The 13076-nt window shown below is 42.7% G+C and overlaps 1 protein-coding gene across 6 annotated transcripts in view; it reads right to left on the bottom strand.

Moving 5' to 3' along the window:
- The window catches only part of COG6 (component of oligomeric golgi complex 6), a 279030-nt gene that overhangs the window by 153448 nt on the left and 112506 nt on the right, over window positions 1-13076 (bottom strand). For 5 of the 6 annotated variants that reach the window (XR_009516828.1, XR_009516824.1, XR_009516823.1 and 2 more), the window contains one exon: window positions 11046-11202. The exons of the other annotated variant lie outside the window; for it this stretch is intronic. The gene's annotated coding sequence lies outside the window, so the exon portion shown is untranslated. The remainder of the gene's footprint in view (window positions 1-11045; window positions 11203-13076) is intronic. 6 annotated transcript variants of the gene reach the window in all.

The raw sequence follows: 13076 nt of genomic DNA, 5'->3' as shown, positions 1-13076 counted from the left end.
AGGCCTCTGGGAACTATGCAAAAGACTGCTCCTCCCAGGATGTAATTTCCTGCTCAGTAGTCAAAAATGCTCCCTTGGGTACATTCAAGTTTCTCCCAATTGGTGCAGAGATTCCCGAGATGCAAGAAACAACAAGGTACTTCCCTCAGGCCTAAATTTTAGGGAGTGAGGCATTTGATTTCTGCAGGGAAAGTACCCACTAGAAAAGAGAATGTTTTTGCCCATATTCTCTTTTAAAAGACGAGCAGAATCATATGACACTTTTATAAATACCCCTGCAAAGAGACCAAAAAAATCTGCTATTCTAACACACCTCAAACGTGAGTCTAGCTTCAACAACCTGCCTTGGATAATATGGCTGAAACTGACAAAGGATTTTCCTTCCTGTGCACTGACTCCACCATGCTTGTCCTCAATCATAATGAGTGGCCCTTGTTTGTTTTTCTTCTCTTTAATAACTGAAATAGCTCTGAGAAGGTCTGAAACTGGAAAAACCAAGAGCCATTTCATGGCAATGGTATCATTAAAAGCATCTGTTGTTCTTTATTAGGGTGCATCCTACGATGAAAATGCCCAAAGAATCAGCCTGTGTTCATCTATTGTCAACACAGGTATCCCAGATTTATTCTGCTGGGTCAGGTTAATTGGAACACTACTGAAAAATACAGGTTTCCAATGAGAAGGGATTAAAAGTCTAGATAAATCACTCCAAATAATGTATGGCTTTTTCCTATGAAGACCATGAACAATTTGTGTGCCGTTTGATTTCCAAGGACGGAGGGTTTTCTGTATTAAACTGAAATCTAAAGTAAGGTACATTGATTTACAGGAAATTGTTCCTTTATACACAAATTCATCATTTACAAATACTATTTCAGGGGCCAGATTGAAGGCAGGCTTACGTTTTTCAAGCCAACTGTGTCATCAACTGTGTCCGTGTCTGTTTATAAACAGTTCTTCCCAAATCGAGGATCCAAGCTTCACAAAAATATTTGTTTTAAATCGTTTCAAATAAGCAGCATAAATTTGAGTCTTAGGGCTCACTTCCAGAGAAAGCTGTGTTCACACGTATTTCATAGAAAAAGAGAAGGGTGGACGGGGGTGGTTAGGACATAAAAGGAGGAGCCAGTTAGGAGGTTAGTGCCATTTTCCCGGGAAATGGTGTTGGCTCAAACTAAAAACGAATGATGTGTGTCCCCATCTGCTTTGATGTGAGAACTTTGAAAATCCCCCAGAATTTTCCATTTGCCACTCTGAGCTCACAGACAGACCTTTTATTGCCTAGTATATTTATTTGCAGATCTTAAAATGTCCATATGTCATGGAAGACATGAGTCCTTGATGACAGGTACTAAGACGTGTCCAAAACCTACTTTTCCAGGGCCCAGTGCCTGCGGTCTTGATTTAAGGGAAATAAACAGTGAGCACAGCCAGTGGCTTGGACAGGGCTCCCTCCTTTCAGTTTCATCTGAGATAAGATTGCAAACGACTCAGGACATTCTCCATTTCTAATTCTCCTAATCCAAAGCCTTTCTTCTTTTGGTTAGGAAATGTTTCTTCTTTTTGGAAAAACGCTGGAAGAAGGAAATTGTGTTGAGAACACCAAGAGGTGGGAGGATCTGCCCATCTTCCCGGGAGGTGTCCACCTGCTGTGCCTATTGAGGAAGGTGGTATTATCAGTGTAGAGAAGACACAGTGGCAGGAAGTGGTGGGCGGGGAACCTGTTTTACATCTGCTGTGTCTTTCCTCTTGAGTTTCAAAGAAAAATATTCAATATCCAAAGCATGTGTAGTTCTAACAAGCCTGATGCCTCCCTGGAAGCCACAAACTATTCAAGTATGATGCAGAAACACCACAGTTTTGAAATTCCGTGGAAGACGGCTGTGGTAGGGAAGGCATTTCCTGATACTTGACCAGGACACTGGTGACTTAGATTTCATTTGCCTTTGCCTTGGCTAGCTAATCACATGCTGAAATGAAAAGAAAGAGGGCATCAATCATCAGCCTTGATTCTGAAAGCTTATTTTTCTTTCATATTGCCTTGAAAATAAGGTTTGATCTGGGTTGGTTTCCAAAGCAATACTTTATTATGCTTTGCTCCCCTGTGCCCTACCTCAGCATTTTGGAATTCAGGTTCTATCATAGGCAGAGGAAGGCAGCACCGGTCCCTTTACTTTGTTTAGAATACAAAGAACCCTCCCTCTAACCCCGTTCCCCATAGTCCACAGGTGACTCTACCAGAGAGAAGGAAAGAACAAGGGAGGCCTGTGCCCCTCACCCATCCTGCCCGCTCTCCCCAAATACAACCATCCAGCCTCGATGCCAAGGGCTTCAGCAGCAAAGAGGAAACATCTGCTTTGCTCTCTTTCTACTGCAGACGAATTGGATGGCTCTGATTCATGACTCATTGTGTTTTACCTGGTCCTCCCCAGAATCTGGTCCTACGTATTCTAGGACCAAGTGTAAGGCTGCTCGTTAAGATTGTGTTTGCAAGAAGCAACCAGGTAACCATTCTGGCTTCACTGCCTGTGTAATTCCAACGATCCGTTTGGTTGTGGAGAGATGAGAGAAGGCTTTTTTTGTTTGTTTTAGTTTAGTTTTTGTTTTTTTACTCTAAATTAACTAGGGTTTTTTTGTTTTGGTGCAGGGGAGGGTGTGGGGTTTTTTTTAACTGATTGTTTTAAACTGTATTTCATATATTCCACTCCCTTTACCCTTTTTGCTTCTCTTCCTTCTTTCTGATTATGTCATGCTCCTTCTGTTTATAGACCAACGTTAATTTCTCTTTTGCATCTCTTCAATTTCCACTGCCACCCACAGTCACAGATGTGTCCTGGTCTTATAAATGTTGCAGTTTATAAACCTACTGCCCTCTCCGGAGGTTCTCAGTGCACACTTGACACTGATCACATTGATGTATCACACCCCTGAGGGACATCATGCCCCATGGGCTTTTCTTTCACAGTTTTCAGTTTTCTTTCTTATGTATTTTTTTCATTCTTTCTTTTGCGGGGGACACTATAGGTTTGGGTTTTGCATTCTTTCATTTCAAGCCTCATGTGCTTTAATTCTCCAGCTAACTGGTGTTAACTGTGGCCCAGAATGTCCTCAGATTGTTCCATTTGTCCCTTGCAAACCTTTTTTATACATTACGCTATGAAGACACCCTAGGAGGTAAATTCGCTTCTATTTCCTTCATTTCACACATGGGGAGGCTGAAAGCGGAGAGAGACTGAGTCTAGAGCACCAAACTAGAGGTAAGCAGTGATTCCAACTCCCAGCCCTTGCTTCTGGCTATTCTCACCCAAGGGAGTCTGCTGTCTTCGTCCAAGTTCTCCATCGAGTCCCAGTGACTAGCCTTCCCTTTGTAGACCAGATGCTTCCACCTTTCACATCAGAAGATGCTTTATTCCAAAGCCCTGGGCACCCGTGCCTCTCCTTCAATGTACACTGTAATGCTGGGACCACATTTGGGTCCAGATAAAATTATTCTTTCATTGGTCTTGGGTGGTTACTGTTTCATGATCCCTGACCTCCTTCTTCCCACCCCAGATCTCCAGGAGCCAAGAAAGAACATGAACACTTCTGCCCGCTGTTCCTTTATTTAACCTTCCTGCCAATCAAACGCTTACCATCCATTTCAGGTCATGACAGAAAATCTTAACTGTGGCGATTAGCCACAGCTCATCAACAGCTACAAGAACCCACTGGAATTTTTCTCAGAAATCAGTGCACTCATCTGTGATGTGCTGATTGAGATAATGAGCTGCAAGATGAAAATTAAGGAATAATAGAATGGATATCTTTTTTTTTTCCCCCTCTCATTAAGTAGCCAAAGGAAAGCAAAGGGAAAAGGAGACGGGGGAGGAAGTTAGGAACTAAAGTTTATTTTCTAACACATTCCTCGTTTATTTTTTCCCACCTGAATCTGGTTAAGTCCACCTCTGTACGAGGCTTTTGCAAATTTCTACCAGTTGTGGCTTTCAGGCTGAAGAAGAGTATCTTTGGAAGAACGTAACTTGAATTTGTCTTTGGCTGCTTGAGTCTTAAAAGCTATGGTGCCAACAGCTTTTCTCCAAATCTCTTTCCTTTCACTCCTCCTTTTCCAAAGGATCAGCTTCAATATTGGCTTCTGTTTGGCTCCAGTACCTTGTATTAGATGTCTGAGCTTTAGTCGTTGGCACGCAGACACAGCCCACAGTGCCCATTTGCCATTGTCCCCCTGGACTTCCAGAGGCATCTGAGCCCTGTCCCCCCAGGGCTCTCCACCAGGGGACCCAGTGTATTGAAGCAAATTCCCACATTGCCACATCCCGGCCCAGCCCCCATCCTCCACTCCCAAAGCAGGATGGAGTGAGGGTGAGAGACAAAGCCTGTCCCGGAGATTTTGGTCTCTGAAGGAAGAGCCCATCTCTTAGGAGGAGCAACAGAAGTGGAAATTTTCCTCTTTTTTGCTTTTTCAGTCACACAATGCACCTCAGTTACAAGACCGTAGGGTTGCAATGGAGGCTTCGGGAGATGGTGTGTGGGCATACTGTGGGCGAGGGCGTGTGCATGCGTGTGTGTGGGTAAGGTGGATGCTAGTGAAGAAGAAAGAATTTCTGGTAAATATCTCCAAAACAGTTCTTTTTCAATTTCAGATTGCTCACATTCAAGACACTTTAAATACAGAGATGACAACACTTCCCCTAATCTTCACTGACCCTGTGGCTTATTTACTGAATGTCTTTCATCTTCATGGTAACTTATGTATAGTCTACATTAAACTTCTATGGTGTTTATTGCACAGATAATTACACCACTCACCCCCGCAAATATAAAATGCATATTCATATACGTACATACATCAACAGCTTGAAATGATATAGATAAGTATAGACATGTCATCATCAACAGCTTGAAACTAATTAAAAGTGAGGCATAAACTGATCAAATTTCACATCAAAAATACTGCTTCCCAAATGCATTAAAAAAATATGTATATATAGTAAAATACATATATATGTATGTGTGTGTGTGTGTGTGTGAAGAGAGAGACAGAGAAAACATTAATATTTGCATGCATGTTTCTCCTTTTCTATCTAGTTTTCTGTCATTTTCTTCTTTCTTTGCCACTGACCTTCTCTGACCCAGGGAAAGACTCCACTGAAGCGACAAGGCAGTTGAGCTGTGAGGAGAAAGCCCCAGCTCGGTCCCAGTGGCCGCGCCTACCGCTCTACCCCCAACAAAGCACATGACCCCAGCACATCTCCTTAAGGCCCTGTGCCTCACTTCTATTAACAAAAGAGCCTTATACAACTGGGTGGTGGGGAGATAATGGCAGATCACCCATGGCGTTGCAAACCCTCTCTATTGAGATCCACAGCTTCATCATCCCTAAGGTCTTTAACATTTTAATGTCTCTGAATTTACAGTTCATTTTACAATGGATGATGCATCATACTGAACAGCAGCATCTTTTCTTTCTTAATTTACATAAAACACTAGTGTTTCCTACAATGGAGGATGGCTAAATTTAATAAAATACAGTTTGGGTTAAAAGTATTTTGCAGGTTTATGCTACTATCCAAAATTCATGTGTTTTCTTGTAAATACAAGATGAACCATGGAATTAATCTCCCTGGCCCATTCTGAACAAGTAGAAGCATTCCCTGAGTGACAAAGTACCCAGCTGAACTAGAGGGAGGGACTCGATAAGCAGAAGGAAAAGTGTCTCTCAAACAATGTCATGCTTAAAAAAGGCCCTCACTTGGTTTCATGGTCTGCTGTCACTGTCCTGAAATTCTTAATGTTTTGAATAAGAGGCCCTGCGTGTTCATTTGACACTGGCCTAGAAAAATTATGTAGGCTGTCCTGATGGGAAATGTATTTGGTTAAAAAAATTAAAACCTATTCCATTCTTCTCACATTCACCTTCTGGCTGCCGGCATGAGAGACTTTCAATTTCTTAAAAAGAGTTCTGAACTTTGTAAGTACTTGAATCAGAGCATCTTCAAGCACATGGGGTTCTGTTTTCAGTCGGTATCATCTCCAGCTCACTTGGAGAGCAGCGACATACTGACCTCAGGATTTTGAAGGTTAAGAAAGGAGCAAATACTTCAAATCAAAACCTTTATCTTTTAAAATAAAAATCCTGAGGACTTCCCTGGCGGTCCAGTGGTTAAAACTCTGTGCTTCCAATGCAGGGGGCATGGGTTCAACCCCTGGTTGGGGAACTAAGATCCCACATGCCGCGGGGCATGGCCAAAAAATAATAAAATAAAATAAACAAATAAAAATCCTTAAGAAAAGCACTTAAATTGTTACAATTTGAGGGAGAAATCTCCCTTAAACTTCAGAATATCTTTTCATACACCCATGTTATATATGGCATCTCATAAAGTTTCTTTTTAAAAAAGAACAGTATTAAAAATAGAGGTAGTATAAGAATCTATTCTGGTTATTTTTTTTATCTCCAGACAATATCTACACATGTTGTTTTATTGGGGACCAATATGGTCCAAGCACATGGACAAATTTCTCTGCTAAAACCAAAGTGCATAAAGGAATTAAAGCTTTGAAATTTGTCATCTAGGGTCAAATTTGATCCAGCAACAAGTTGTGAATATGATTCTATGAAATACACGTCATAAATTCAGAATTTCTGGCTGATCTGAGTGAGAATGTTGATGAGATGAAATGAACAGACTCGCTTAGAATAACGTGTTGGGTCTGTAAAACTGTCATAAGCCTATAGAGATTTTGCCCAAGTAGAAGACTAAATCTTGTCACTTTTCAAGCATGTTTCAAAATCTAGTATTTCTAATGGCTTCACAGGGTGACTGGCCTGCCTAAAAGCTTTAGGAAGCAAGAAGACACGTAAAGCCTCTGGTAAAAGTCTCTGTTGCTATTTGAGCAACAAAAATTCAAACTAATGAACAAAACAAAGATAACAGTGTTAAAAATAAAAGGCAAAATTTAAAAAGATCGTGCAAAGGACACCAAGAATACCCAAACCCAGACATTTCTTTTATTCATGGCCCAAGGGAAATACACACACTGCGGACAAGCACCAAAGGACACCCTTTATTACGATTAACGCTGGGGCCCAAACCACAATGTAAAATTGAAATGAATCAGGCTGGGTTTGGAAGATTTCCAAAAACAGACTCAACGATGTCTACCTTTATCTCAACAATCTAGCACAATCCGCATAACATTAAGAGCTTAAATTCAGTGTTTTCAATATATTATATAAACCACGCAAAAGGTAGAGGGCAAGGTGCGGGATAAAGAGGAATTTAAAATCAGGTTCTTCGGTTCTGGTTCTTCAGGAATTTCACATTGGGTCTTTGGATGGTTCGTCTCTTATCCTCACTGGGAGTCACCTCGTGATACCTGAGACTCTTCCTTCCGCCAGAGCCATATTTCTTATGGGTGTTCCCTTTCTATAACTACATCAACCTCTAAGATTGTAGAGGTCTGCTTCAGGGGTCCAAAGTCTAGGGTACATATCTGAGTCCTTCAGTGTATTCTTCTCCAGGACAAATATAAAGAGGACATAGTCACCATCTTCCAAAATGTCTAATATTATATATCACCAAGCTCCTTATTTTTCTGAGTTAGAATTTAATCTAGCATCATCATTCCTCATCTTGCTTTCTCTGTTTCCTCTTAGATCTAGCAATCTCCCCAAAATGCATCATCGTATCTTGAACCTTACGGAGGGAACTGCCACCTCCATTCCTTTTACTGTTTATGAAGGTTCTGGAAGAACTGGGGTATGGAGAAGAAGGACAAGAGAAAAATAGAGGGAACGAGAGTCCTGGAAACAGGTTCTTTAAAAAAAAAGAGTCGCCTTTATAAAGTGGTCACTACTGTTATATAAAAAATTCATCATTAAAAAAAGTGTAGGGGACTTCCCTGGTAGCGCAGCGGTTAAGAATCCACCTCCCAATGCAGGGAACACGGGTTCAAGCCCTGGTCCAGGAAGATCCCACACACCGCGGAGCAACTGAGCCCGGGCACCACAACTACTTAGCCCGCCTGCAACAACTACTGAAGCCCGCGCGCCTAGAGCCCATGCTCTGCAACAAGAGAAGCCACCGCAATGAGAAGCCCGTGCGCTGCAACGAAGAGTAGCCCCTGCTCGCCGCACCTAGAGAAGAGCCCGTGCGCGGCAACGAAGACCCAACGTGAACGAAAATTAATTAATTATTAAAAGTGTAATACATATTAGGGGCCATATAACTGTAAAACTTTTAATACTTTCCTTTTTAAGGCAAGAGGAAAATAATGTTTGAGAGCCAAAAATTTGGAAAAATTGGTCTTAATGAATAAGTGCCCCAAACAATATTGTATTTCAGCGGCTCTGCCAGGAGCAATACTGCTCTGCGCCCTTACCCCAGTGGGCGTTTGGTAACGTCTGGAGACATTTCTGATTGTCACAGCTAAGGGGGCGCTACTGACATCTAGTGGGTGCTAGCCGGGGACGCCGCTAAATTTTGTTTAATGCACAGGGCAGCCCCCATGACTAAGAATGATGTGGCCCCAAACGTCAGTACTACCAATGTTGAGAAACCCTGCTCTGTGTTCCTGACAGACGAACAACAAAAAGAGGAGGAGCTGACTCATTAGGAATTGGCTTCACAGTCCTTAAAACGGGTGGTCTCAACTCCAGAGGAGTCGGCTGCTCGGGGCTGGACTTACGGCCCCAGACGTCCAGAGTCCAGTCTGCCTGCGCCCCTCTCCTTCACTCTTTGTCTCCCTAACTACACGAGTTTCTAGAGCCTCCATCTTCCCCATCAATAGGACACACTCTGCCCCCTGTCTATGACTTAAACAGCCAGAAGCTTGACGTTGATACACAGAAATCAGGAGTCCTGAAGCTCGAGGTAGCAAAAGTCTGCAGATGCTTAAAAACATAGCTTGGCTCAAACAGCGTCAAGAGGTAGACACTCTAATCAGAAACACCTGGGAGCAGATTCTAAAACCGTTCCAAGTAGAACCTGAAACCGGACAAGGTCCTTTGTTGGTTTCATTTCACATGAAAATCAGAGTTTGAGGCGGTTGAGTTTATACCACTGATTTGTAAAAACTTTCAACAAGAATGCTGTCTTCCTCACTTTAACTTTTTAACAATCACCCCCGCAGTGTTTTGGTTCTTTTGTACACATTTACTACCATCACACTTCTGCTTCTGTTTTTTTCTCCGATGTAATGTGGGGGAAAGACTTCTGTGGACATTCCTACTGGTAATATTTGCACTTTTGAACATTATCTGAATGACACCATGTTCCTCACACAATAGAAATCACAGAGACTTGCAGGTAGAAATCAGGATAGTTTCATACAGATAGAAATTATTACGCTGAGCAGGAAACCATAGTAATGGCACTCTAAAGTAGAAAAGAAATCAGCTGTAGAAGGACAATAAGAAGCAAACATTTATCTAAAACAAACAAACAAAAAATTAATTTAGAGTTCTATTATTCTACTGGAGCCATTTGTATTTTTCTTTTGTTTTTTTAAATAACAACAATGGTATTGAGCACATAGTATTTTTTTTTTTTTTTTTTTTTGGCTGTGCTAGGTCTTTGTTGCTGTGCTCAGGCTTTCTCTAGTTGTGGCGAGCGGGATCTAGAGCGCAGGCTCAGTAGTTGTGGTGCACGGGCTTAGTTGCTCCAATGCATGTGGGATCTTCCCAGACCAGGGCTCGAACCCGTGTCCTCTGCATTGGCAGGTGGATTCTTAACCACTGCGCCACCAGGGAAGTCCCTGTATTTTTCTTGTATACAAATGTATGTTTGTTTATACATGCGTGGATATATATGCATGCAGACCATATATATATATATATATATATATATATATATATATATACACACACACACACATATATATTCCTCTTGAAACTTCTCAGTTATTGATATTCATATTCTTATCAACAATAACTGTAAAATATGTAGTTGTGGGCATTATAAAAATGAGTCCCTGCTTTAATATTTCCATACTAAAGTAGTGTTCCCTAAAGATTATGTTTTCTTTTCTGTCAGCCCAGAACCCGAAGAAGGTAGTACAGTTGACCCTTGAACAACACAGGTTCTTTTACATGCGGATTCTTTTCTGTGGTAGATACTACAGTAGTTGGTTGAATCTGAGGATATGGAACTGTGGATATGGAGGGTTCACTATAAGTTATACGCGGATTTTCGACTGCACGGGTGCTGGCGTCCCAACCCCTGGATTCTTCAAAGGTCAACTGTATAAGTAATCAATTCTCAAGTTTCTGCTGTCTCCCTTAATCAATATCAATAATAAGTGAAGTAACTCTGTCCAAAAGAAAAAAAGAAAATACAAGAGATGAAAAGAAATAGCTGTGAGAAGGGAGTGATGTCCAGTAGGACCTGATATTAAAGAAAAGGGCACAGGGCTTCCCTGGTGGTGCAGTGGTTGAGAGTCCACCTGCCTATGCAGGGGACACGGGTTCGTGCCCCAGTCCGGGAAGATCCCACATGCCGCAGAGCGGCTGGGCCCGTGAGCCATGGCCGCTGAGCCTGCGCATCCGGAGCCTGTGCTCCGCAACGGGAGAGACCACAACAGTGAGCGGCCTGCGTACCGCAAAAAAAAAAAAAAAAAAAGCCACAAAGTCATAGGGAAAAGTTTTCTAGCATAGATTTCAAAATATCTGTATTTTACTTCAGCTTCCCCGCCCCTTTTTTTCTTTTTTCTTGGACAAGCCACTTCTTTGAGTCTTAATTTCCTCCCTTGTAAAATAGGATAAGTGAATATATGCGAAAGTGCTTTGAAAGAGCAACGCACACCCACCAGGTTACATTCAACAACCTGAGATTATTGGAAGAATATGAACGCATGCCTACTGAGTCTCCTAGCCAGTCTTAAAACGCTCTTTGCCGGCCAAACTTCATTTCACAAAATCAGCATTTCCATTTTAATGGGAAGGGCGTGTCCAATTCCAATTTTGAGGACTCTCCTCCAACTACCTTCCAAGCCCCAGAGGCATCAGCCGCTGGGGGTGGAGCACTGGGGGGGGGGGTGACAGATACCTGAAGTGTGGTGGCAGAAACGGCTCTCTCCTGGCACAGACCAAGACCAGCAGGACCTGTGGGCCCTCCCCAGACGCTGTCATCTGCAACTTATCTTCTCAAGAAACACAAAGCGCATACGTTCTTCCTCAGTGGTGACCTCTGGGTGGCAGGGGCGCTGTGTAAGAAGCAGAGGCAACAGAGGGATCAGGGGCTTCCGATGGGGAGCCTTGGAACTTCGTTAGACTCTGTCACTTGGTCTGGGGGGCGTGGTTTCATATAAAGAATGTGGGCATTGAAGTGGCCTAGGGAAAACTCCCTAACCTCGCTGAGACATGAGGTGCCCTGCCTCGGACAGGCAGCTCTTCAGAAGGACTGAAGGTGACAGCGGACGTACAGCCCCCGGATTGTGCTGATCACCTGGGGACACCCCAGCCAACGCTAGGCTTGGGCTTCTTCATCCGCATCTTCCCCTTATGCACTAAGCTCGTTTTAAAAGGACGTGTCTCAGCAAACAGCGAATATCAGGGCGGCTCATGTACTGGGCCCGCTCTTCACGAAGGCTTGCGGAGGCAGGAGGAGGAGGTGGGTGTGAACTTCCTGGGATAAAGTGAGTGGTGATGGGTGAAGACAAGTGAATCTTCCCTGGTGGCTACAAGGAACGCAGGGAGAATGGGCGGAGCCTGAGGAAGCACCCCGCTCGTAGCACTATAGCCTGCTGGGGGAAACCTGGGATGCCTAGAGCCCACACCCATGTCTCTATGTACATGCTGCCCAGGACTTTCTTCCACTTCCTTCTTCCTCCTTTGCTCCACCATGTAGCCTTTCTGTGCTTGTCAAAGGACAGGTTGGGAAAAAATGAAAGTGCGGTGAAACTCCAACTAACCCACTAGTCCAATGACTCCCTGCTCAGTTAAAAAGATTTACTGACTCAGGAAGGTCAAATAGTGGCCTTTTTTTTTTTTAAGTTATGTATAGATATCCTTCATCAATGTTTTCTCTAACCCTCTTTACATCAAAAAAACAAAGGCTGGTTTTATTCCTTTCCACACAAAGCATCTGTAACAAAGCAAAAGGAGGATTTCAAATGACAGTTTCACCGTGGGGCATGGCGGGTCTTTCCAGAACATTTAGCTTTTATGGACAAAACCCACTGAAGGTAAAACACATAAGGGCTTAGATACATAACGTTGCCAGCATGAAGAAAAAGGCGCAGGCTCATATTATCTGTGCTCATTTGCGGTATTACGTAATTTATTGTACTTTTCATAAATATGCCGGCCTTGTGAACTGTCTTCATTTCACTATAGAAACTATATTGAGTCATCTGCTATCTTGGTGCAGGATTTTCTTTTCTCTTTTCATATTTATAAATTTGTCCTCCTGGAAAATATCAAGGTCAATTTCTGCCATTTGTTGCAAAATGTAGAAGATTTAACTGAAGGTGATGTTGATTATGCATGCATTCAAAGGTAGATCTGGGTCTTAAATATTTATTTAAAAACTGAAAACACTTAGATGGGAACACATACAAAGGGACAAAGTAAACAAAACAAAAAAATGGAAAATGAAATCTGAAATATGTTTTCTTAACCCTCAGTGCCATGCTGTCTCAGGCGGAAGGATCTAATCTCTGCAAACACAGGTTTTTGGTTAATAATAACAGTCTAGGGCTTCTCTGGTGGCGCACTGGTTGAGAGTCCACCTGCCGATGCAGGAGACACGGATTCGTGTCCCGGTCAGGGAAGATCCCACATGCCGCGGAGCGGCTGGGCCCATGAGCCATGGCCGCTGAGTCTGCACATCCGGAGCCTGTGCTCCGCAACGGAAGAGGCCACAACAGTGAGAGGCCCGCGTACCGCAAATAATAATAATAATAATAATAATAACAGTCTAAGATGAAAATTATGAAGGTAGCATAATAGCTAACAAGTTAAGTTTTCAAACAAATAGAGGTTTTTATTTAGTTGCTGTTTTGTTCTTCTGGGGATCTACTTTTTAAAAAAATTCTAAAGACCAGAAATAGCAAATCCAACTCCAAGGCTATTCTGA

This window comes from Delphinus delphis, chromosome 18 (assembly GCF_949987515.2).
Source record: "Delphinus delphis chromosome 18, mDelDel1.2, whole genome shotgun sequence".
In the NCBI taxonomy this organism is placed as follows: domain Eukaryota; kingdom Metazoa; phylum Chordata; class Mammalia; order Artiodactyla; family Delphinidae; genus Delphinus; species Delphinus delphis.
Note: the sequence above shows the minus strand (reverse complement) of the source record. Positions and strands in the feature narration are given on the sequence as shown.